Genomic DNA, 27,786 nt, shown 5'->3' with positions numbered 1-27,786 from the left:
TTTTTTTCTTCTCCTTAAGATGCCAGCTGGTCTGTTAAAACCTTTCTCTTAAGCTGCACTTCTGCATGGTTTCTATTATGATTGCGCCTAAATAATTCTTAACAAATCCTACTCTATCAGCAAGACTCAGCTCTTGTGAGGAGGATTTGCTACCTTTAATTCTATATGGGACACAAGCAGACCACAAAATTGTTCTGTGCTATTACTGACAAGACATGTTGCCAATGGTTAGTAACATTAAATTTTTAATGTTTGCTCAGTTTTCTTTAAGGTACATGACTGTATATACTGGGTATAAGGGATATGGAAAAAAAAATTGTGTCCCGAGTACTGAATTGGAATTGGTGAGACAATTATTTAAAGAAAGGCTGTGTTCTGAGACAGTTTGTTCCATGCAACAAATGATTTCAGAGTGAAAGCATTTATGGAAACAAGTAATTCTCAAAATTGGTGGGCACTAACATGCAATTAAGTGGTCATAGGATCGTAATTCAGAGAGGAGGAGTTGATGTTTGAATACAGACTGTTTATAATTGAAACTGAGGAAAGGCTCACAGGAGATATAATAGGCTTCAGCGACCATTCCTTCTGAAAGATTACTCCACTTCTTGCCTAAATGTCATTTGCAAATTAATCAAATTATGTATTCCTCGTAGCCTTGAATTGTAACTAAAATAATTTTCCCGTATGCCTATTCTGTATTTCCTTAAACATATGATAAGATTCTCAAGGGCAAATCTCACACGTGCTTGGTCTACAAGAGAAGTTTGTCCAGTCCCTTGCTTATTTTCTGTGCCCAGTAGATATATGTTAATTTTTGATATGTTAATGAAATTTTTAGAATGAATAGGGCTTACATGAAAAATTATTATAATGGGGCTTATAATAAAATTATAAGGAATATGATAAAGTCTCAAAAATCTTCAGGCACAAAAAAGTAGTACTACTTAAAGGTAATGTGTAGAAGATGCATGAAGTGCACTACTTTGAAGACAATGAATGAGTTGGAAACAGGGAAAGACATGAAAAAAATATATTCCTAATGAAGATAAAAATAAACTTACATACTTTGGAGGAATCTCAAATTTTTCAAGTCAAAAGAGAATAGCAACAACTACAACAGCAAAAAACCATGGATTTTATAGATTCCTCTAGATCACATGTGAAATTTCCTCTTGAGCTTTGGACTCATGTGTTCTCACCATCTTGTAAAACTGACACAAAGTGGGCCCTTAACAAATGACAGCTGTGTTAATTTCCTGTGGCTTTTGTAAGAAAGTGCCACAAACTTGGTGACTTAAAAGGAATTTATTATTTCTTAGTTCTGGAGGCCAGAAATTCAAAATCATTATCATTGTTCCAGAAAAAAGGTATGTAAAACTGCAGTTGATATAATACTTTAGCATAGTTTGTATTTATAAGTTCTCAATAAATTGTAACTATAATAAAATTACTAAACCTGAAAATTATTCAAAATGAAATGCTAGCTAATCTAAGGGGGCAAAATGTCACAAAGCTTAGCCATGGTTTTCAGAAGCATACAATCTAATTGGTGAAATAAAAGTTATTTGCATAACACTAGAGAATTGAGAAATACATTTTGGAAATCATAAAAGCTATAGTTGTTGAAAGTAAGCATTAATCAAGGGCATGGTAGGCTTTCATACTATAGATTTGGCCTGGTTGGGCTGAGAAGTAGGGGATGTAAAGTCATGTGGAAAAAATGCATGTGTGGTAGTAGGGAAAGTCAGAGAAGGGTAAGGTGACAATCAGGCCACTGATAGACTACAACACAAAAGGTACCTGAGAAGTAGACTGGAATAAAGTATTAGAATGGTAAGTCTGAAGATGCAAAATGCATTGTGGTCAGTGTACTAGAGAAGAAACTCCATGATAGTCATGTTTTCCCCCCACCCTCACACACAGACACACACACACATCCACACACAGAAAACATACACAGGCACAAATAAATTTCCATCACCTGGTTTAGCACTTGACCCCTAATAGCTAATCAAATAATCTTTCTTCAATGCTGAATAAGACAAATGAAGAATAGAGTGAACAGAGCTGAAACAACATCTCCCTGAAGTTGGGAGTACCTGGGCATGCAGGTTAAACCAGCGTTTCTCATCCCAGCTCTATGGACATTTTGGACCAAGTACTTTTTTGTTGTTGGAGTAAGGAAATTTCCTGTGCACAGAGGATGTTTAGCAGCTTGCCTGACTTCTACCCATTAGATGCCAGTTTCAACCTCCCCTACACCCAAATGGGGACCAAATCAGAAGTGCTTACAGACATTGTCAAATGCCCAATGGGTGGAGGTGGGGACACAAAATCATCCTGGGTTGTGAACTGTGGGTTAAACCAAATGAGGGGGGTTAATTTCAGTTGAAAAGAGGACAGTTCAGAAGACAACAGGTTGTAATATAATTAAACAAGCACCTAAATATATTTACGTTATCTGGTGAAACAACCCCCTTAGTATACTATAATAACTTTTTCTTAATTTAAAAGTTATTGTCATAGTTGATAAATTTGGAGGCAGGGGGCAGGTGGATCTCCATGAAACAGGAGGCACTATCCTGCCAGAGTTGCTTAGAGGCCTGTGTCCTGAAGCTCTGCAAGTGGTGTCTGTTTTATAGATGATGAGGACACATGCACATCCAGGGACTTCAATGCAGACTCTGATAGCTGAGCAAGACCTGATTTTAAAGCACCAGAGAAAATATACATGTTTATATCTGCTGATTAAATATCTATACACAAAAAAGTACATTAGGGTGGGCAATGGTGGCACAGTGGCAGAGTTCTCGCCTGCCATGCTGGAGACCCGGGTTTGATTCCTGATGCCTACCCATGCAAAAAAAAAAAAGCAGATAAAAAAATAAAAAAGTACATGGACACCAGAATATTTCAGTTTGAATTACATACTTAAAGTACCATTATTAAAAATATATATACCATTTTCTCTAGCAAATTTGGCTATATTATTTTTTACACTTTCATCGCCAAATGGTTTCTTTTTTGTGTGCTGTGTTTTCTAGAATCCAATGAAACTGACTATGATAATAGGATAACAAAGTTAGCAATTGCCTAGTTAAGATAACAATCCAAAGAAATTATTTTGGAAATAGTCTAAACTATAAAAAATGATATTAGGAACTCCAATTAGAGTTACTTTTCATTAACTTATGGTAATGCAACAACATATGAACCTGTACAAATTAAATTCAGAGATAATATGAGAATACCTTTTTAACATTATTTGAAATCAGTTCTAGCTCTAGGCAAAATTATAAAGTTGCTAAAAATTTGGGAGGGCACCCTCTATTCCTCTGTTAATAGCCTATTTTCCTTGTTGAAAGCAGCAGTTCCTTGGCACCTGATGCCTTCATGCACTTACATGGAAAATTTATTTACTTATTCAACAAATACTTATTAACCTTACTACATACAAGAGACAGTATTCAACAATAGTATTATCAAGATGAAAAACCTACAAGTTCCTTATTCCATGACCTTGTTTTTCTCTTTAACTAAGCTTTTCTTATCCAATTCGATTCCTTCTAAAATCTAGTTTTTTTACTCATGAGAGATTTATTTTATTTTAAGATTAATATGATAAAAATATTATTATTATTAATGTATTTTTTATGATATAGGACCCCTCTCTGATCACCATAATAAGATGATATTTAAAATTACAAATAATAGTATAAGATTTTATAACATTATGACTTGACCACTGGGCTGTGGGGCCGCATTCTTTGAGGGTGAGGCAATATTGCAGCATCGCTCTAATCACGTGTTCTAGAGAATCCATATTTCTGATTGGCATATACATTGTCCCAATAACCTTGGTTAGGAGCCAATCAACTACTCCTTGTTCCTGCCTTTTGAGAGGAAGAATATCGAAGACTTTGAATCATGGCCAAATGGAATTAATAAGTGATGGTAAAAAATGGATAAAACAGCTGATTAATCAGCTCTGTTTCTAAAAGTGTACTCTTGTTATTTTAGTCAAAACCGTAATTTTCTAGGGGCTCAAACTCACTGGGTTCTTGGCAATCCCAAGAAAAAAACTGTTTGTCATTGAGAGTATCAGGGGATGGAAATATAAGAGAAGAAATGATTGAACAATGACTGAACTATGTTCTACAACTATTCTAGGCCCAGCGGAAATGCATAAAATATATCACAGCTCATTTCTCCATGGTACAGCTCCATGGGGCAGCTCCATGGGAAACTCCATGGGACAGCACCATGTAGAACATGAAATACTCCGGGAGGTCAAAGTAATTGGAGAGTAACATGAGCTGCCATGCTCAGGGACGACTCCATGGTGAGTCTTTAATCTTTTCCTTTTATCTGTCTATACTCTACAATGAAAGAAATCAGTAGAAATGAGCTTTAAGATTATTAAATTACTCCAGTTTGCTTTTATTTACAGTTGTATAGTTCCCAAAGATAGTGTTTGAACCGAGTGCATTGTGACAGTAGAACAATACAATTCCCATGTTCAAGGTGAGTTTACATATTGCTCTACAGACCTGTTACCTGCTTCTTGCTTTTATTATATCTGGTTATCTACCATTCATCATTCAGTAGATAATTACCATCTTATTATATTTCTATTTTAGGGTCAAACAAGCTAAATAAACCAAGGAAATATGAAGAGAATCCAGACAAGTTCACTTCATTGAATCACAATGGAATGTTATTTGTATTTTTCAATATTATGAAACATTGTGTATATTCAAAAGCACTTGGATCTCAGTACTAGTAGAAGACAAGTAAAAAGATAGGGAAGTGTTCTTTATTGGGTTCACAAAATTGAATCATTAAAAATTTTTTTTTTCTTCCAAGTATTCTTAAAATTCTTGGGAATTTCCATGACAAAAATTGTTCTAAACACCCAGAATGTCCATGACGGTGCAACAATAATATGAACCACTGATAGGTAGTTTTTCCATAGATTTCCAAAAATCTGAGTCCTTTAATTGTGCATGAATGATGACTAATAATAGCAGCTGGTACCTGTGCCTGCTGTAGATGTGGCCAGAAAAGGGTAGAATAAAAAGATTTCCCTGATTAAGCATGTGTTGCATAGAGCCAGGAGTTTTAAGAGATCCTAACTTGATTTTCTTTTTTTTCCTTATGATGCTACGCAACACATGCTTAATCAGGTAAGGTCATAATTTGAGAGTAATTAGATGGTGCTCGGTCCAAACACATTTCTCCTACCAGTCTGCCAAAATTGTAAAATATCCATTATTAGACATCCTGCTCAGTTAAGATGTTAATGTTCCTTATGAAAATGCAAGAACGCTATTAGGCATTAATATATTTTTTTCTAATTAGCTAATCAATTTTACCCTGACAAGGAGATAAACCATGAGGCAATGGGAGCTAGAATTCAAGCAATAATATTTAGGAGGTTAAAGACCAGCAAATTCTTGAACCATGGGACATTGCTGGGGGGAAGGTTTTCTTTTTGTGTGCTGTGTGCGGCAGCACACAGAGGCAGGCCTAGTAAGGCAGATAATAACTAGGAGCAATGAAACATTCTCATCTGTCTCAAGTCTCCACACCTGGATAATCACATATGCTGAGCTGCTGACCTGATCTATAGTGCATATGTGTACTGAGGAGTGAGGAAGATTCACATCCATATGACTTAGGTGGATTTTGTGATCTGATAATTTAGATTTACTTTAGAGGAATGATGTGAGGCAAAATTCATGACTTCTTCCAGATCTATGAAATGCTTAAATTTGAGTAAATTATAAGGCAACAGTTTTGTGGATATGAGTATGGTTTAGAAAGATAGTGAGAAACAAACAAAACAAAATAATGACAACAGTAACAATAAGAAGAGAAGGAGGATAATGTTTACGCAGCAGCCAATGACTATAAAGAGAATATGTAAATATAAAGAAATGATAGTGATATGTAAAACAGCAGGGAGGAAGGCAGTTGGGTTGGCCAGGAAAAGTGTCCCTGGATGCTCCATTCTTGTCTTGCCCATTTAGCATCCTCCAATGAGAAGAGTCCTTACAAGGAACATGAGTTTGCAAGTTAGATGTTTTGGTTAATATTAACAATAGCCAAATATTTTGAACGCTTAAAATGTATCAGGCACTCTTGTAAGCATTTTATATATAAAAGCAATTTAAACTTGCTAAAAAGGCAAGGACAGATAATAAATTATGAATTCATTAAGTGAGAACATCCCCAAATATGGAACAATAGTTTGAAAGGTAGAGATTTGTGTTTTTGCCTGATTTTCGAGTCATCATGACAGAAAGACACTCTTTCTGCCTCACATTCTAATATCTCACATTCTAATACTTTAAAATCATGTCATTTACCGATTTTTGATGTGATGCTTAGAAAACTTAAATGTTTATCACTTTATAATTTTAATATTTATCTGCCCAAACAACCTATGAGATAGGAATGAATGATTTATTTTTTAAGAACTGAGGTACAAATGAGTAAAGAAATTTGTGCAAGATCACACAGGAGTAATTACTGGAGCTAGTTTTAAACCCATGCAAGAGGGGGAACTTTTTTTGTGTGTGTGCCGAATGGCAGGGTCACCTTCCATTATTTGAATATCCCGCTATTGCAGAACCATTTGTTGAATTTTTTGGTTTGTTTGTTTTGCTTTTTGTTTGTTTTTTTTGGGGGGGAAGTGCATGGACTGGGAATTAAACTCCTGTCTCCCACATGGCAGGCAAGAATTCTACCACTGAACTACCCTTGAACCCCCGAGAGGGGACTTTTAATCATAAGGCCACAGTGACTATATTAGCTCTGGCTCATTGTGACCTCTTAACTCTTGCTGGTCAAATTGTGAAATAAAAGGGTTGAGTACATTGGAATTCCAAGGGCTTTTCTAGCTTTTAAATTCTATGACATAATCCTCAAGAGGTATGGGAAAAAGGTAACTCTCAGGTTTAGAGGGTGTAAACATGAACTCTGCTCTAAACAGAAACATGTCAATGTGTTATTTTGCTTCTTGAAATGTGACCCAGGAAATATAAGATATAATGCAATATATGAGAATACCTATCTAAGGTTTATATATAATACCATAAAATTAGGGAACAACTTCAATATCTAACATAAAGGGATTGATTATTTATATTTTGTTACATAATTGTACAGATAGTTGCATTATGTTTCCAAAAAAATAGTTTATGACATTGAAAAGGTTCACAGTATAATAGTAGATAGAAAATAAAATAAGATATAAAATCATCAGTACAGGTTTATCATCTACACATTGTATGTGTGTATATATGTCCTCATGTGTTTACTTTTTTAAAAGGTAAATGCACATATATACTAACTTAGTTTTTGTTGGACATCATAACTACAGATTATTTTTGTTTCCAAATATTTGCCAATAGCATTACTTTTGCAATTGCGAAAATAAAATATTTTGAAACAAAATGTATTCCACAGCACATCAAACTTTGTGAACTTTTTTCCTCTTCCCTGTTGTCTATTTCCGACCATCTTATAAGATCACTAACTGCTTAAGGCTGACTTTCCCTGGATGACCAGTCAGCAGTGGCCTCCTTTCAGTGACAGCTTGGATGAGTCTTTGGAATGAGCATCCATGTAGAATGACCATATCCGTTGACTGCCAGGAGAGTATGATGATGTCACCAAATTAGCCATGGTCTGAGACTGTGTTCAAGAAGCCCTGCCCAGTACTATTAAATAAGTGATCATCTGATGCTGCTTCTAATAACATGTAGCATATTGTTTTCACTTAATAAATTTTGTCATAATAACCAATAATAATAAATAATGAGGCAATAAAAAATAACTGAATTCGGTAGCACTGATGCATTAGCTCTTTATGAGTTCCTGATGGGGAAAGCAAGTTGTGAGCTGAACCAGAATGGCCATAGAGTTCAGCATGACAGGCCTTCCAGAACAGCCCTTGAAGTCTCAAGTGTGCACACATATTAGCCTGAGGTTGTGTCTACTTATAGCTCCCAAAATCCAGCCTAATTAAATAGCATAAGGAGAACTAGAAAACTCTGCCCTGCCCCAATTTTGTCGGAATTATATCTACACTATTATGAGGTACAGGGTTTGAAACTTCCAAAAATGTCATGACCTTGGTTATAGTATATAGGCAAACCCAAGGTGAATTGGTTCTATTATAATTTATATCTTCTCCAGAAAATCTGTCCTAATAATTCCAGTCCTTGTGTCCTTTCCCCTTTCTAACTGTTCCCAATTCTTACTACCTTATTGGTGCATTTTAGCAGCTAGATATTTTAATTTTTATTTATGTGTGTGTTTGTGTTTTATTATCTTTACCTCTATGCTAATTTTCTAAAGTATAGGATAATTTGCTTGATTTTTTTGTTAAATCTCTCCAAATAATTTAGGCAAGTTTATGGCTTGGCCCCAGTCCATTTTGATAGACAGAGGGGTCTGAGGATTTGATATGTAACTACTTGTTTCTTATAGTTTTTTATTTCTCTCTTTCCTAGAATGCAAGCTTTATGAGGACACAGACTTTCATCTTATTCATAATGTAAACCTGGTGATAGAAAAAAACTGTCTGGAACATAGAAAGTGCACAATAATTATCTTCCAGTGGAGAAAAGAATATATAGAAAAAGTAGCCCCTCCTCTCTCTGCCCCACAACTCCCAGAAAACACAGGCCAGATCATCAGCTCTCAAAGAAGGTCCTTTAAATCCATGGGAGTTGGCCAGACTGAACTACAGGTAACAGAATTCCCTTTGTACTTATCACAGAACTATACTGAATTCATTTTTTCCATCACCCCTGACACAGACTCAATAACTTTCAAACACTGAACTGGGATAGATCAAATATTTCTCCCTGCCCATGCTACATCATCCTTTGTGATCCAAACCATGAGCTTCAAGCTTGTTTAATCCCAAATGAACACATTTGACCAGATCACAAAAAAATACATATAACTGGTCATGAAGGGGCTAATCACTAAATATACATCATGCTAAATTATATACTCTACTTGCATACATCATGATAAGAAAGAAATTCCTATGTGTATGACTCGAAATTATTAAGACAATAATAATAACTATAATTTAATAATATCTGTTTGCAGTTACTAAAAACAGGAAGTGGACTATGCATTTCCCATGCACTGAAAGATAGCTTTCAATGATACAGCTATGTAGTTAAACATGAAATATACATAGGTGGAAGAATTAAGAGTATTCTGACCTCTTCCTGACATCTACTTCTAGGTTTTGTTGAAAGTCTGTGTGACAAGGGAATTGAATAATGAAGTATATGAACAAACAAAATGAATAATGTGTTAGTTGTCTTGGGTTGAAATCACACACCACTAAGAAATGACATGCTTGCACAGCCTCAGACAAATGTTTTCTCTTATATTCCAATGCCAAGTATGTGCATGCAAATGTTTGAGTACAATTTTTCATTGAGAATGCCATGTATCTTCCAGGATGTAAGCACCACAAATCCAGCCTCCTAGCACCAAGTCAGAGCTAAGCATAGGAGCAGGTGGAGAAATACCTCTAGATTATTAGCTCTATTGCTTGAAGACCTGTGTTGGGATTCTTTTGAACAGGGAGAGCTAATTCCCATGTACTCCAAAAGATCTACCCTTGTCATCCACAAAGGTAATCATTGAACTTCTCATCTGGAAATGTCCTCAGAGATCATATTGCCTATTCCTGGTCTTGAAACATGAAATTCATTTACCCCATGCTCACTAGTGGTCAGTCATCTGACAGATTCTGGGACAAGGAAATTTAAAAAATAGAACAACAAGACCTGAGTGTTAAGTGTGAAATAGCGGTAGAAGCAAAAGACACCAGGAAAAAAAAAGACACCAGAATCCAGGCAGAAGGAAAGACAACTGATTCTAAGAAAATTTGAAAAAGAAAAATAATAGATCTGAGACGAAGTTGGCCACCCTCACTAAATGTCACCCTTTACATGAAAGTAAATCAACAGGATCCTTTCCTTCCCACCTGTGCCTCATTCACAGTCCAATTAAAATCCTGTTTTCTTTGAGTACGCAAAAAATAAGAAACAGTCTGGGCACGCAAGGACAGCAGTCACCTGTTTCTGCAGCAGATTCTTTTGCCATGCCCTGGGAACAATAACATTAGTTTCAATTTATTAATTGAGAAGATTATACATCCATGATATTCACTTTTTTCTCATTCTTTTCATGGTGAGCAGATGGAGGAGGGAAGTGGACATTCAATGGTTAATCAGGAAAAAGATTAAAAAAAATCTTTTCTTTGGGTTGTATCATATTCTAATTAAGCATGATGGTAGTGAGAGTTCCTACAAGCCACAGATTCGGCTCAGAACACTGACAAGGTCAATTATCTCCTGATAAACCCCTCACAGGCAAGGATTAATAATATGGCTAATATTAATTGAATGTGAGTTCACTAGTTTTATTTCTTATTTTGAAGTTCTCTCGGTGTAGGTGAGTTCCACGGTACATGGGAAATGATGGATGAGATTGATGAAATCACTAATAAGCCCGTAGACCCCTATGGCCTGCTGGACACACAAAGGATGCTGGTTTGATCTTCAGTCTTGTTCTCCGGGTCTCACCCCTTCAGTAGAGCTATGTTGTTCCATGAATAAAGAAAGTGCAAGACATTTCAGACCTATGAATTCAAAACTGAAATGAAACTAACTATAGGGCATTGCTTACGTGAATTTGGCCTAGTTGATTTGTACAGAAGAAAAATAAGACAGTAGGTTCAACTTTCTTTATTGGGCACAATCATCACAGATATGTTGGTTATCATTTTTAAAATATGCTTGCTTTAATTTTGTTCACTTTCATTATGAAATTAGAAAATGATTCCATTGGAAAAGACATATTTTGAATGAGTTTAAAGGTAGAAGCTAAGCTTGTACATTGTGATCTTGTAAGTGATTTTACTTACACAGCAATTGAAATGCTATTTTCACCCAATTTCTTTCCCACACATCAGTTATCACTTATACATCTGGAAATATCCAACCTCCACTCGCTGATCCCATGAATTTATGTCTCTCCTTTACAGAATTTGGGAGTGGATATAAATAGTTACAGTATTCTAATGCCTGAAGAACAAATCCTTGTGTTGGAAGCAGTGGGTTTCTAAAATAATATAACACTTACATTACCAATTTTTGGGTGAAAATGTGGTTTATAAAAAGTACAATTCAAATGAATGCTACTTATAAAACAAGTGCAATAAAAGTCACAAAGGACCTAAACGTTGTTGAAGAACACCTATTGAAATCCTATAGGTATTTATTTAATTCTGAGATTTAAAAGGTAATGTCAGCCTGAGCACCCACATCCATCTTACTCTTTAAATCTTTCCTACCTACCCTAGCTACCTTACAGAAGGATATCTTTCTCCTCTGAACGCATGTCGATGACTCTAAACTGGCAACAAGTAACTAACTTTATTATTTGTATCACTGTTATATTGTTATTCAATTTATATGTAACCATGTATTTGATCTTTCATGCCTGTTGGTCTTAGCTCCTCAGTGGATAAGTAACTTGACTATGGAGGCCATTTCTTTAACATTTTCAAACCCTGCAGAGTACCAGGCAAGGCCAAAAATTCACCAGGTGCTAAACATTTGATTGAGTAAGTAATGTTCCAAATCCTTCAGCATTCAGAATATGTTGGGAAATAAGGGCTAGGCATATGCAATGTGCTGTGGAGGTGTTTTCCCCCAGGTGATTATGAAAACTCTAGAGAATCACCTAGATTTAGCAAATGATGATCCTGCTGGGAGATGGGTAGTATCTGTAGGACAAAGCATTTACTCTTCAAAACTAACACAGCATGGAGGAGTCGGGGGTGAAGAAAGTAGTGTAAAGAGGAAACAACTGTACTGCAGAGGAAAAAGGAGACCCATTACTGGCAAAACAAAGCCATAGGCCAGACTCCTCCAGAGGCATCAGAAAAGTTCAGAGAATGAAAAAGGCACTGAAGAGGTTAGTACCATCTGTAAGTTTACACGTTGATAACTTACGGGGGAAACAATTACAATTATTCAGAAATACTGAAGGGAAAGTTCATAATTAAGGAAAGCAAGATTTAAATAGACTATAAATAGTTGGAAGTATTGTTCTGTTTCATTTATTTCCTCATTTTTGTTGTGGTCTTCCACTCCATGTAATCCAGGAAGAGGCTCAGTGTCTGACGTTGCAGCCCGTATACACAACCTGTCCAGTGATTTCATCCAGTTATTTTCCCTCCTCTGTGAATGGGGTTGGCAGTCGCGCCCGCCAAGAAGTGACAACAGCCGACGGCTAGAATATTAAAGTCTGATGTGTGTGACTGGGGTTCAGAGAAAATCCATCAAGAAGGATGAAATCCTTCCAATTCAGTCGCACATTTTGCTCTGCAATTTTCAAAACCAAAGTACCTGGAGTCTCTATTGAAACATACTGCAATGTCCCATCACCCGTGTCTTTCAGAATGTGATCTGACATTGCCTTCTCCATTTCCCATTTCCTCAGTTAAATGCATAGCATATTTGTAAATGATATTTATTTCATTGTAAATAGGGTTTGGATCCTTTGAACATCAGGTCTGGGTGCTTTACCTCTGCCCTCTCTAAATGTATTTTTGTCAAGTACATAAAAGTGGGAGTTTTGAGAATCCAGACAGGCATCCTTCCAGTTGCCATGATGGAGGGAGTGGCATCTTGGGTTCAGAGTCACATTTTCTTCTTATACTGCAAATATAAATTGTTCAAATGAGGTTTTACTTTTTTTTTAACATTATATTCCTTTCATCCTACTATTCTCTTAGGTCCCTATTTTTATCTAATCCCACTAACAAGAGAGGATCTAGTTGGGGGTGTAAGAAGGCACAGATAGTACAAGAAGCAGGTAGTTCTATCATATCCCTTGGCAGTAGAGACAAATTTCTGCTGTCAGTGATGAACTTTTGGAGTGTATAGGTTTTCCTGGTAACTACAAACCTTACTATTCACTTGGAAGACCTCTTAAGCACAAAAGGACCACGTTAAAAGTTTCCCTCTCTCTTATCCATTATCCTAGTACATTCCCTTTATACTTCTCCCTTCTGTCATGTTAAAAATTACACCTATCTTAGAATGTTAGGCAGCTTGATAAAAAAAGACTGCTCTGGGGATAGGTGGAACCTAGTCAACTTTGAATGGTATAAAGAGCATTGACCTTGCATCGTAAACCTGCAACTTATGATTTATGTGGCCTTGGATAAGTTATATACATTTTCTGAGCTTTATTCATCATCCTTAAGATGACAATAATAGCGTCTCTCAGAGATTGTGAGAATTAAAGGAAATAATCTATTCATAGCACCCAGCTCGAAAAAAAGTGAGAAAAAAGAGGAGTCCCTGGGATTCAAATTCCTTTATCATGAAATGAAGGAGTCCAACTAACTAACATGGTGTGTGCTGATGGGTCAAGCGCTGTCCTTGGTGCCTCAGAGAGCCTCACCTCTAGGAGGCTGTGTTATCACTGTCCATCTAGGAGAGAGTAGGAAATGAGGCTAAAATACATCAATTATGTGCCCAACGTTACACAGCTGACTGTAGGGCCAGGACCACCTGACTTCAAAGTCTACTCGCACTCACTGCAGCGGGTTTCACAGGCATTAGTACACTATTTAATAGCTAAATAAGACATATATTTTGGTGAAACAGAGGGGGAAGTAAAACCCATGTACATATAGATACAAGAAAACTTAAGGAAAAAAACCTGGGATATTTTACCTCAAAGATAATTCTTAGATATGGGAAACTATCTTCACATTTACTTTCCATGAAAATACTAAATTTTGGCCATCTCCTTAAATTTATACTATCCTGAAGTGTAACTTGTTTTTAGAATGTATTTTCTTGCCCAAGGGTTGTTTCAGGTACCACATGACAAAATAATAAAAGTTCTTTGAAAAGCAGGAAGGCTTATGTATGTATCGTTATAGCAATGGCCTGTTCACCAGCAGGTAATTTTCAACAACTAAGCTCTTCTGTATTATTGTTCCCAAACTACAAGCTGTAGGAAAAAAGAGAAAAGGGTTTAAAAAAAGCAAAGGTTCTTAACAGAAAGGATAACTATTTCCATGTTCTTAAGTCTGCTGAAGGAAGAACATATAGCCTCCTCAGGCCCTTACTTGGGCAATTGTATATAAAATAATGCAGCAGATTAGAAGAAGTAAAGAAATACTGATAACGGCAAGAAGAGACTGGTGCTGGCAGACTGCTCAGGCAGGAGGCAGAAATACTAACCTGAGATAAAGCATCAAGAATGTAGAATACAGGGCCATTGTGAGAGGGATAAGTCTAGAGAGTTTTATGGCCTGGAACCACAATTTTTGTTTATAACAATGACTCTGAAAGCAAAGAAAGCAGAAATTATACTCTGAGTAATCTATTTAAGAAGGCATAGAAGTTACTTATTTAAAAAAAAAGAAAAGAAAAGAAAACTTCCCCTAAAGTATTTAACATAAACATTATTTTGTTTTTACTTTGAATAAGGAAGTAGCATTAATTTTCTAAAGAAAATAATAACATTGATGAAACCTCTGAGATTTCAGCTGGACAGGCAAATGATTCCTAGTCTGCACGACAGATGGTTGACTTACGACGTGAAATAAATTGTTAAGGCACAAAAGCACCTTTCAATAGAATGATTGAACATGTCTACAAATAGCAAACTATGCTAATCTCCCAAGATTTGGGGAACATTCTCTCAAAGAGGGAAGTGCTAACAAAAACTGCAACTATATCATAGGCCATGTATCCATATCTGAACATAATTGACTGGATTTGGGGTCATAATACTGATTGACTCCATTAGGGGAAAGAACAAATTATTTGACATCATTTAAACCAAACTGGTCATATGGTTGTATGCCCTTCAAAGATGCTGGGAAGTCTCAAAGATTGAGGACTCCAATCTAGACAAAAAATAGAGTAATCACAGACTCAAGTAAGGCTTGTTTCAGTCTTATAAGCTTACTCAGTCTTGCTACTCCAAATAACATCAGTGTACAGATGTCCTGCTTTTTTAGCCCTTGGTTTCTTCCTGAATTTCAGGTTTGTGCATCTAACCACCTAATCAACATTTTGCCTTTGGGTATATACTAGATGATGCACTTCCTCTGGTATTACTGTGATATGAGCTGCCAAACACTCTCAGTTGGAGCACTGCAATTGCTTTCTGCATCCTTGCCCCGCTTCTCCCAGGCAGCCTATCTCAAGACAGTAGTCAGAGTGATCCTTTAAACATGTCAGTGAGATAGTGATGCTACTCTGCTCAAAACTCTCCAAAGGTTTCCATCTCACTCAGAATAAAAGCCAAAGTTTTAGCAATTGTCTGTAGGTCTATGAGATTTGCATACCCTGCCCCCCACCCCAGTTTAACTTTATTACCTTATCCCCACTGGCCTGTTCATTCCACACTAAGGGTAGGTCACACTTTAAGAAATTGGCACTGCTGTTTCCTCTACTGAGAATGATATTATCCCACTTGTATACCTGAACCATTTCCTCACCTCCATCTCGTTGGCCAGAGAACCTTCTCTCAGAAACAAACATGGTGATCAAAAATGCCACCACAAAATTCTTCATGTTTGTGACCAAGGATTCTTCTCAAGGGGGGCAAACTTGACCTCTCTACCTAAATGTTCAACCTGTAGTTCCTTCCTCCTCTGTCTACAACTGGTATCTGTGATTCTTTCTTTGTTTTGCTAAAATGATTTCTACAACATTTATCACCTAATATATTATAAAGTTTTGTTACACATGTATATACTGTTTAGTGTTTGCATCTCCCACAAGCATACAACTTAGAGAAAAGTAAGGATGTGAGTCTGTTTTGCTCACTGCTATATCCCCAGCTCCTAGAATAGTGCCTGGGCCATAGTAACTGTTTGAATAAATATTTGTTGGTAAGCAAATACTACTTGCCAAGTGTTAGAGAAGAAACATTTATTTCATTATCTGTTGTTCAATGTCAGAAAGTATCTTCACATCTCTATGAGAATGTCATAAGTATTCTGAAACAAAGGACACTGAATTAAATGACTGTGAAAAATAGAGGCAATTTGAATGGATGAGGTCTGGGTGGAGCTTTAAAGATGGTTACAATTTGGCAAAGAAGAGAGGAGGAGAAACACACACACACATGAACAGAAGAACAGAGTTGTAAAGAGCATGGCACAGATTGACCAGGAGTAAAAGGAAAGTCACAGGACAGTAATGATAACTGGGAACCTTATTTTGCAGATGGGAAAATATTATTTTTTCCTTCCAAATATGATAGAGCAAAATGAATGAGAAATTCCTTAGCATACCTATAAAGAGTTCAGATTAGACATGAGAACAAAGGAACGAGATATTGGAGCCTAATGGCTTTTGTCATTTTAAGATTTTATGTGTCCCGAAGATTCTAATAGATAGATTACCTCCTATAATCCCCTTAGAAATCCAAGTGATTCTTTTGTATTCAGTAGAAAGAGAAGAGAATCAAAAGATGTCTTGTAAGAATTTATTTGGATTCTGTTCAAGTTCAATGCTGAGTCAAGGTCTAATTAAAAAATCAGGCAGGTTCTACCTTCACTTTGCATATATCTCATTATATGTAAGTGACTATACTTTTTATTATTGTAGCCCAAATTACTTTTATCCAACTCTTTCAAAGCGACAATGACCTGAGAGGCAACAGTATAGCAGGAATCTTCTTTTATACTTCCTCTTTATCCCTATTCTTCGTTGCCTGTGCATTGCAAGTACAATCATGAAAAATAAGACGATTCAAAAGACAGTCTAAAATCCAAAATGGTAAGATATATGCACATCTGGAGTACAAGTCTTATCATATTTTCTTTGTTTACCAAGATGGGTCTGAATTTTATAGAAGGCATCCCAGTAGGCAAAGACCTACTACCTGTTTGTAATGTCTTAAAAAACAAAAATAACAAAACTGCAATGTTTCTTTAATGTCACAGTCTGCATTATAGGCAGAGAGTTGGCACTTCTCTCATTTTATTCATTCTAATTACAATTGCCCTGTCACTGAGATGCCAACTTGATGAAGAACAAATCAGGTAGCGAATCCCCAGGGGCCGCTTAGTAACAGGAAGCCTGTCTCCAGTGGAATCAACGTGACAATTTCTTCTTTCCCAATTCAAAGTTGAGGGTCCCCCTGGACAAATTCACATTTGATTATTTCACTAGGCTCTCTGTCTTCAACTGCTTGATTAGCATCTCATTGACCTAAGAAATTAGACCAAAGTTTGTGACCATTAAAAGGAAATCAAAGCATGAATGTATGTCTGCTCATGCATGCCACACACCTATAAAAAAACATTTTCTCAACTTGGTACCAAGAGTTTATAAATGCTACTCTGTAAGGACTACTATGTGGGGTGTGTGTGTGTGTTTGCATGTGTACCCACACATACTCTGTTGTTCTTTATGTTATCTGATGACCTTTTCACAAAGCTCTCAAATGCAGTTTTCACAAACTGCCAAAATGAGATACTAAGTAAGAAGTTTGAAAACCACAGGCAAAGGTATAGTAGTTGATTCAACCGGTACCCAATTTTCCTCTCTTTCATGTCACTGCAGTTGTGTTTATAAATGCAGACAAAACCATTGCGTTTGGCTACTAAAATGTTCTCTATAAACCATTCTCTCAAGTAAAACATATTTCTGTACAATGGTGCAATTAGCTTTAGAGAAGAATAACTAGACCTTAAAATTGATATGCCAAGCACAGAATTAATATATCATATAAAAATATTCCGAGGCAATTACCAGGATATTTCTCCCCTCAACCCATCACCAGCAGTTTCTTTTGACTGACTAGTGACTAAGGAAATAGAATAGAAAGGAAAATGGGCCAGAGTCTATCTTCAGAATCTTCTATCCTACCTATTCCCTAATATTTTTCTTCAATGCCCTTGCTGATAAGACAATGATTCTTAAACTTAGGTGGGTATAGAGAGCAGTGACCTGGGCATCTGGTTCAGACATGCTGACTCACTTTTGATGGGGTATAGATTAGGAATCTTCATTTTAGCAAGCATCAGTGGTGATTACATTAGAAATACTGCTGCAGTCATTCTGTCAGTCCCAAAATCCTACGGCAATTATATCTGTAGCATAAAATTGGCCCATAACTTAGCCAGGGTGCACTTTTAATCATGGTGTATGTCTGTTTCTCCCAAGTAATTTCCATCTAAGGACTCAGTATTAAAGTTCTCTCTTTGCTATACAACACTGTATATATAAGAAGTGCTCAATAAATATTTGCTGATATGAATTTATTTAATACAGAATTCTAAGCTGTTTTGTTCAAGTGCCTTTCTTCTAGAAGCAAACATTTCCTTTGTCAACATCTAGACTATATCCCTTTAGAATTCTAACTTGTTTTTAAAGAACATTCATTTCCTCAAGGAGATTGGCCATGGATGACTAGCTGTCTCATGAGACAGGTGATTTCTCGGCTATGGCTACAGCTTCAGCTCTGACAAGGTGAAATGATTCTGCGTTGTCTCTGTCCAATGCACTGTTGATGATCCACTTCCTCTATTCATGGCCACCCGAGTTGCTCAAGCTGAAAAGAACACACCCTTTCCTAGGACAAGAACAAAGTTATATCAGCCGGGACAGAGATTAAATGCTTGGACCTTCATGCCAAAGAATAAGATTCATATTCTCCTTCATGCTTGGAAGACAGCAGCATATTGAAATATCAGCCATTCACTTGACACTCTGTGCTCAATGCTTCAGAACTTCAGGAAATGGAGAGCAGTGAGTCTTGTCTTTGCCTTCAAGTAGCTTGCAGTTTAGTTTGGAAGAGAGATGATAAGTGTACATAAAATAAGAATGAAATCTTAAATACAATTGAATGACAGGTATCACATAAGAAGTGCATCATTATTTGCCAAAATAAAAGGTTAGTAAGTACTAGAGTTGTTTAGGGAAGAGAGAAACAGTTCTCAGATGGGGTGGTCAAAAAACCTTTAAGATGGAGGTGAATCTGGCTGGATCCAGGTGAATGGGTAGGTTAAGTAGAGTTGACCCCAGCCACAAGGGTGAGGAAGGCAAAGCTGGACTTTCTTCCTCTTTTGCTCCTATGACAATATGCTACTTATTCAAAGGTCTGCTAGCTAATTGGTTACATATGACCACCTTCTCTGACCAGGGGTCTCCCATTCTCCTCAGTCACAAAAAGCTTAGTGAGTCATACACTCATGGATTTCCTAACTCATATTCTATTTGATATTTGATTATGTTTCATTCCATAATATTCATTTTATATGGGTACTCAACCCTTGTAGTCACTGAAATGTCTCTCCAGTATTTTATCTCCATGGAGTCAACGAGCAAATTACATTAATTAATGATTACTAAATCTATAAACAAGAAACTGAAGGGAAGCCCAGGGTAACATATCAACTATTATCCTAGTTTAGGAGAGTCACACTTCTAAGAGAGGCTGGGCGAAAGCCTCCAGCCACATCAGGAGGGCTATGTCTCCATGCAGAGTGAGTCCTTAGGCACAGGAAATGTGTTCTCAACTTTAAGCAGTGTAAGAGGCTTACTTTTCAATTCATCACCTTTCTAGGTTTGTTATAGTCCTACAAACACACTTGACCAAAGATATCCATTGCCTGAATCTGTTAAAACAACTATGGCCTCCCATTGCTTATAAGGGAAGAACTTCTATAACCAGTATATTTTTCCTTATTTCTCTAACTTCCATTGCCATCTTTCATGGCACTCACTGCCAACACTATTAATTTAATTCACTCTTACCATCTTATTTTCTCGCCTTAGCAGCTTGCTCATATGTTCCATCCTGTATGCAAGCCCTATGTTGTCCATTTTTGTCTTTCCAAATCCATCCCAGAAGAATCAGGCAAAATTCAAAGTTTCCTAGATAGGGGTGGTTCTTTTAGCCTCTACACATTTGATGTATAGTCATACTGGCAATTACTACATATGACTGAAGTAATTGCGTACATGCACTTAAATATATGTAACTGTAGAGCATTCGAAGAGTCAATCGTCATCTAGATGAGTGTTACTGGAACAGGGTTGAACTTTAGTCATATGGGCTGGGATGAGTTTTTTCCTAGAACTCTTAGCTTAAGAGGATTGCCTTGGCAGGTCTCAGTGGGGCACCGAGTCTGTTTTATAGGGCCAGGTAGAGATTAGTTGAGGGTTCAAAGAAGGTTCCACTTCCTTACTACATCAAATCATCCTCACCTATTTGACTGTTCCAACTTAAGATTTTTCCACAGAAGGAGTAGAAGCAGAACACAATTCAGATGCTATTCTTGCACCACATTGTACAGAATGAAGTAAGTTGTCTATATTTGGCCAGTTTAGGAAGTGTGTAAAATGCAAGCATACAACATCTACAAAAACATAGTTCTTTGTAGGATTATAATGAACACTGTACTTTCCTGTGAGGAAGGTGTGATTGTAGGAATTTGAGCCTCAAACTATCTAAAACCATTTGACAAAGAAACTTCTCTGTTCTTCAAATCACTGCTTCCAGCATAGGTTTAATAGCAGATTAAGTAGTTCAGTCTGTCTGGGCCTAGGCCAATAAAACTCACTTGAAGTATTCAATGGATGACCCCAGTGATCAAAGATGGTTGCAGAGCCACCTTTTCCCTTAGGTAACAATTCAACCACCAGAAATGTGTTCCACCCCCAATAACATGTTTAAAAGACAAACTCAAGTGTGACTCAAAGCTAATATAAATCAATCACCACTAAAATTTTTTGGAATACAGCTTTCATTTCCACAGCTCTTCATGTCAAATCCTATCTATTATTATTCTTCAGATCTCAAGAGAATGAAGATATCAACAGTGGTTTAGATAGACAGTGGCACAGAAATGCTACTAATGTGGGTGAAAACAAAACCTACCCAAAAAACAGTTTTGTCTTTTAAGGCATCTTTAAATATCTCTCAGAGTTATATCATACAATTACTCAGTTTAATAATAAATACCTTTATAGCCAAGAGAGGAAGAGAGGAGATTAAATGATGCAGGGGAGGGAAAACTACAATGTTTTCCATGATAAGAAATCTTGCCTTGAGAATCAATAAGGTTAGAAAAACAGGAAGGCAATTCTAGTTACAGGCACCTGCAGAACTCACTTAATCCTTAACTGGAGACTTTGCTAACATGAGCAGAGTGGGAAGCTTTCGAACATGGAAGGAATCCTGTAAGATAAAGTAAAATGTAAAGCCTAGAAAATGGACTTACTCAGTATAGGAATTATTCCATGATAATACTGGAAACTACAGAAATGTGTTAAAATAATTTATAGGATTCAGTTGTACTTGATCAAATGATTAAGAGTATTCCATCTGCTTTCTAAATATTCCCACCTTCTACTAATTCCTGTGAAATTTTGCCATTTCAGTCAAGCTGAAATTTATTAGCACCCACTTACTGTGATTTACATGCAGAGTGATTTGCACGCCTCTTTCCCGGGCTATTTGCATGCCTTTATTAGGAATGCAGCTTATTTGGGCATATTTGATTTATAAGCATTTGGCAAGCCTGCCCTTCTATTCTGTTTTCTTTTTGATTTATGCAAGGCCAGAGTTATATTCCTGAGGCTCATTCATTCCCTAGGAAATTATTTTTTTTTTAAACTAAAGCCTTCCCATTTGGTTAGGAATTTGCAACAAATCCAATTCAATCTCCTTTGCTTTGCTACAACAAAAACAGTTGTTGGAATAGGGACTCCTCTTTGCTATAATTTCAGTTAGATGGAATTTGTATATAGTGACTGCGAACTCACAATTAGATAACTGTGTTTTCTTCCTGTTACCCAAACCTGTTTTTTCTTTTTATAGTTTCTTGAAATGCATAAAAATGCATAGAGATCACTTTTTAAAACAGGCAGTGCCCCCAATTGTATCCTTCTTCTCCTTTTCCCACCATTAGAGGACCACTGCTCACTGGCCTGCCCTTAGCTGTCAAGAGGAAAATGATCTAATAAAATTATATAGGCAGAGTGAGAATGATGCCTGCCTCCATGAGGCAGCTGGGATTTGAAATGGGACACTTACAGAAACAATGCCCTAATTATAACTTCATAATTTATAATGAACAGTTCATATACATTATCTAATTTGATCCTTAAAACATTTTTTAAATTATTAGAAATATTTCATTTTTACATCCAAGGAACCTATAGCTTGTGAAAAACAGGAAATTTAGAGGAACACAGTTTGCAGTGGGGTGACCCAACTCTGGTCACTGATGGCTGAATTTCATACTCCTGCCCTGGCTTCTTAGCGTTAAGGGATGATGCACTAATAGTGGAGTTTTAAGGCTTGGGACAGGCTGTGGGATGTCATTTCTTCTGGGATGGGAAGCTTTCTTCTATCTTTCAAGCAAAATCTCCTGGCGACTTTGTATTCTGCCCAAAAGTAAGTGAGGTCGAGGAGAAAAAAAAAAAAACTCATTAGGAAAAAGTTGGGTGAAATAAAAGGGGAATTTTAATATAGGAGATCTTATGAGGCCGTATGCCCACGCATAACAGTCCACAGCAGGTCATTCCCATCAGCTTCAACAATCAGCCAATTTCCATTTTTAGTCTATTGCTGTTCAGTGACCTTGTCCTGTGGCCCAGCTGGACAATATTATAGGAGAAACAGGAACAGTGCTAGCCTAATTATACAATTACATATTCATCTGCCCCCCAGAGAGCCTAAGACTTTTCTGAGAGCCAAATAAAAAGTGGTTGGCTGGAAACTCATTTCTAAAGATTGTCTCACCCCAAGACACAGAACTTTGTCCTATATGGCATATACAATTATCAACTGAGCTGCACTGGTGGAAGCATGAGAGAAAAAAAATACGTATAGAAAACATATAAAAATAATAAAGTGCTACCAGGTTTAGAAATTTATAATCAAGACTGTATCATTTGGCATGTTACGTCATATCATGGCAAGCCTCTTCATATCATGAGTGTCTCCAAATATTTTCTATTTGAGTAACTCATCATCAGCACTGTTCTTCTAATCTCTTTCTCTGCTATTTTTTCTCTTTTAGAATATTAGTGGATAAGGGATTTTAAGAAAAAAGGTGGCTTCTGAGAAGAAAAAAAAAAACGAGAGAGTGAAAAGAGGAATCACACTTTATAGAGCCGTCCCTTCTTGCATTTATCTATCTTAAATGCTAAATAAACCATGATTAGTTGCCCAAATTGTCTTTCTGGATAATACTAGCATTGGTTGCCATTTTTAAGCAAAGGTTGGCAAACTTTTTGTGTAAAGAGCCAGATAGTAAATATTTTAAACTTTTCAGACAACCTGTTTTGTTTCAACTACTCAATTCTGTTGTTGTAGTACAAAAGCATCCACAGAAAATACATAAGGAATGGTCATGGCTGTGTTCCAATAAAAGTTTATTTACAAAAACAGATAGTAGACTGAACATGGCCCAGGGATTAGCGTTTGACAATCCCTCTTTTATGAAAAGCAGGGAAAAGGTAGGTCATGGTTTCTTTTCTGTTGTCTCCATTTTCAAAATGGTTATAATAAACTCTCTGAAGGAGTTTAATGAGTTTAGCTTTTTTCATAGTAACTCTTAAATTTGGTTCGAAAATGGCTTATCAGGTAGTTAAATAAACATAACATTTTACCATTTTACTGAACAAATCTCAAACACCTTCAACTACTTAAAGGAAAAAAGCCCATACTCTTTTTTTTTTTGTCCATTCAGTTGATAAAAGTTGGACCCCAACTTTACACTGAAGATATCAGTGGCTTTACATGTTCTAACAAGTGGCTCTTTGTAGAAGAGAAGGCACTTGTATTTTAACTCCTTTTCCCTAATAAGAAGGTGGTTTTTGCAGACAGTAGTCATGTGTACTGCATATAATAATGGGAATCTATGAGATGGCTGCACAGAAGATAGGAGTTAAGCTGGAGATCAAGACACTTGTCTTTATTGTTACAATGTTGTTTGCAACTTTTGACATCAATTAAACCACATGAGAATCCAAACTAAATTTTTTCTCTTTTAACAATGTTCTAATCATCCCAGAAAGTCTTCACTGACTTGGGAGTAGGCTTTGATACATATAACTAGCCTCAAAATTATTCCTACCTTACAAATAAATAAACCAAAGTCAAAAATTGCAGATGAAGAACCCCAAATGGTAGAATTACCATGCTTATTGTAGACTGTATCTATGATGATACAGGCTCAGACAAATGCTGCTTCTCTTAGACAACTTGACTCTTTGAAGATAAATACAACTTTTGTAACTATAATCAAAGGATCAAAGACAAAAATGCTTCCTAGTATTTGAAATAAACAAAAACAAGCAGACGAAAAACCCAATAACATTCTTACAGTAAAGAACGTAAACAGAACAGGTGCTTTCTCATGGGTATTTTGCGTAAACACATCCCATTTGAAAATGCTCATTACATTTTTTTTAATTTTTTCAACCCTCATTTCTTAATAATTAAGGAACCAAATACATGGTGATGATAACAGGATCCCACGCCTTAAGTGACCATCCCCATCTGCTCCTCATTACCTACCTCAAGCTATCATCTTCATTTTAGGCCATTGCCTGGGACAGCTGGAAAGCTGAGAGCACGCTTATAAATATGAGGTTTCAAAATGCAGCCAGACGGTTGTCAAAAATGCAATGGACTTGGGGTTTCTAACTCCTGGGATATTGGCTTCCTTTCCTTTTGTGAAGAAATGTGTTTTCATGCTTGGTTTTCTTATCACATCCTCACAATCTGCAGTATAGTTTCTCCATTGAGGGCAAAGAGGAACCAGATTTCTTCCTAATAGTTTCTCTTCTTAGGGTAAAATGCATATATGTTTGTGTGTGTTTGTGTGTGTGTCCCTAAATGCCACATAGGATTTTTATGTGGTTAATGATTAAGACCAAGTGAATAAATTAAAAATCTACAATGTTTGCAATGAGAGGGACAGGGAAAGTTGGAAAACTGAGGTTTGGAAAATGGTAGCAAGAAGATGTGGGGGTAAGAGAATGTACAGAGGGAATATTGGAATAAAATATGAAAGGAAAGGAGGAAAGACATATAAAAGGAAAATAGACTGTGACAGAAGTGGAAAAGCAAGCCAATGAAAGGTACCTTTGATAACTGAGAAAGAAGGTACATTGAGTGAACAGAGTTTCTCTAACTTCAAATCTCTAACCAACAAGCTGTGCAAACCTGCATAAGTATTTAAAAGTATTCTGTATGTTGTTGCATTTAACTGTCACCTAGGATTAGCAATAACCACATCTTGTTTGAGTATCAAACAAAAAGATTCTATGCCAGGAACTGTTGTGTACCCGCCCAATAACCATCTCACTCATCCTCTTTGTTAAAGTTCCCTAACTTCATTTAGTATTGTATGATGGTGCACTTCCTCACTCTTTTTTCCTGCCCTGGGATATAATTTAATTAGTCTATTCACTAATGAACTTGAAATTTATTTTGCTTGCCTGCTATAAGTTCAGTCAAGGGCATATGACACAGCCAATCTGGGTCAATGATACAGGATGAGACGTCCATCAGAGAGTTTGTGTGAAAGTTATTTCCCCTAGGTAACAGCTGTAGGTGCCTGAGCTAATACTGAAACCAAGGAATTCTGGCTCTGCTTTCTGAGAAATGAATAACAGAAAAGACTAAGGGGTCATTTCTCTTTCAGAACATATGACATATTCACAAATTGCACTGTGAGAAAGAATACCTTGGAAAGTTTGTTAAATGCAGATTCCAAGGCTCCACCTTAATGTTATTATTCAATGATTGTCCCAGTCCAATCATTGTCATGCAGAACTTGAGCTTGCACCATGAGATATACCACTTGGGAAGATTTATTGATTCTTACTTTGCAAATGGAGTTGAGAAATGGACAGTTTACACAGGCTGCGGAATTGCATTAATTATTTATTTTCTAGACCCATGAAGTAAGTGCAAGATTTTTAAATGTCCTGTATCAAGTGACTGATGTTAGATTTCATTCCAATGTTTAGACAAAACATGTACCAACTGTATATTATTTATATTGCTGTGAGCTTGATACAATTACTAGGGTAGTAGTTGAGAATGCTAAATTCATTGGTTTATTCTTCCAGAGTAGTGTTAATGGAACTCTGTGCTGTGATGGAAATGTTCTATTTCTGTTCAGCCCAATAATAGTAGCCACTATTCATGTGAAGCTGTTGAGCACTTGATATGTGGCTGGTATAGCTGAGGATCTAATGTCTAATTTTATTTAATTTTTATTGTTCACATTTAATTAGCTATATGTGGCTAGAAGCTACATTATGAACCTTTAGAGTGGCCTATGTGCACAGGTAGGAATTTTAGGCACTTGAAAAACTGCTTTCTCTTATTCATAAGACAGATTTGTGGAATGGCCTATGCCATACATTTCACATCTCTTAAGACTCTAACAGGTGAATGCAAGTCATTATGTTCTTTGCAGTGAGGCACCAGTCTTCACAGCCTCTCCATCCCCAGAACGCCCTATCTCTGTGGGGTAATATAATTTCAATGTCAGACACATTCATAGAAGTACGCCTGATAGAATCTTAACAAACAACAGCCTGGCATCCCAACAAGCCACTATGGTGCTCCCAGGACAGGACCCACCTTAACACAGAGATAGATTTATTCATTATTCTGAAAGATTAAGTACCAAATACCTCATTAGAGAAACTACAAGCTGAAAAATAGGTAACAGTTGGAGAAAAGGAAAAAAAGCCATTTTAGGATGAGAAAGTAGAGAAGGTATGAACTAATTGGTTCCACACGGAATGGGTCTGGCTTGCTTTCCCAATCACTCAGGACCACATTTGCGCTGAACTGGTGCCCATGAGTATCCTGATTCTTGCTGAAGTCACCAGGTAGTACTCACCATTAGAGTTCTAATGAAATTAGTAGAAATAACAGCCTGTTCAACAAATCACATACTGTTCTCTTCCATTTGAATGAAAATTGGCATAAATGATTGATTAACATTGACAAAGCCATATGGGCTCAAATCATATTTATTTTGCTCATACTTGAAAACAATTTAAATTTTATTCTTCTTCAAGGCCCATCATTGAGTATATTTATTTTTTTGTTTGTTTTTGTTTTGGCTTTTGTTTGTTCCTTTCCAAAGAACATAGTGCTTTGGATTTATGAATCTCATGTGTATCATGCTTGCTGTGTAATCTTGAGAAAATTGCTTTTCTCATACGCAAATTAATATATTCCTTACAGACATAAGACTCAGCAGTGTCTGACTCTCAAGAATAGAACCACCTCCATTAATACACTTTCTACAACCTGCTCAAGTATGTTCAGACTCACAACTTACATGGTAATTTGGACTGTTTATCACAAAAATACAGATTATATTAAATTTTAAATATAAATATAAATTATCACTTTACTTCTAGTTTTGCTTCTCATCTAAATTGTAAGCTCCTCAAAGGCACATAAAAATTGTGACTATATGAGACCCCTCACAACAGGTCCAACAAGCCAGACCATAACCCACTGTTTATCTCAGTTACAATTTTTTGTGGAACATGTGGAGTGTGCTAGGTTTTTCAAGACAATTGGCTCACTGAAAGAGCTTATTGTGATTTAGATACAGGTTGACATCAGAGTGTGTAGCTCTGGGGGAGCAGTGGGGGAGCAGAACAAGATAGAGGGTGGTCAATACTGGGAATC

General features: G+C 36.6%; 1 long non-coding RNA gene across 3 annotated transcripts in view; it reads right to left on the bottom strand.

Annotated features, from left to right (window-relative positions):
• The window catches only part of LOC143662626 (uncharacterized), a 413,209-nt gene that overhangs the window by 47,739 nt on the left and 337,684 nt on the right, over positions 1–27,786 (bottom strand). Inside the window, exon 4 of one of the 3 annotated variants that reach the window (XR_013165489.1) lies at positions 18,353–18,672. The exons of the other annotated variants lie outside the window; for them this stretch is intronic. This is a non-coding gene — a long non-coding RNA (uncharacterized LOC143662626). Of the gene's footprint in view, positions 1–18,352; positions 18,673–27,786 lie in introns of those variants that run through there. 3 annotated transcript variants of the gene reach the window in all.

This window comes from Tamandua tetradactyla, chromosome 18 (genome assembly GCF_023851605.1).
Source record: "Tamandua tetradactyla isolate mTamTet1 chromosome 18, mTamTet1.pri, whole genome shotgun sequence".
Classification (NCBI taxonomy): Eukaryota; Metazoa; Chordata; class Mammalia; order Pilosa; family Myrmecophagidae; genus Tamandua; species Tamandua tetradactyla.
This window is presented reverse-complemented; position numbering and strand designations above follow the sequence as displayed.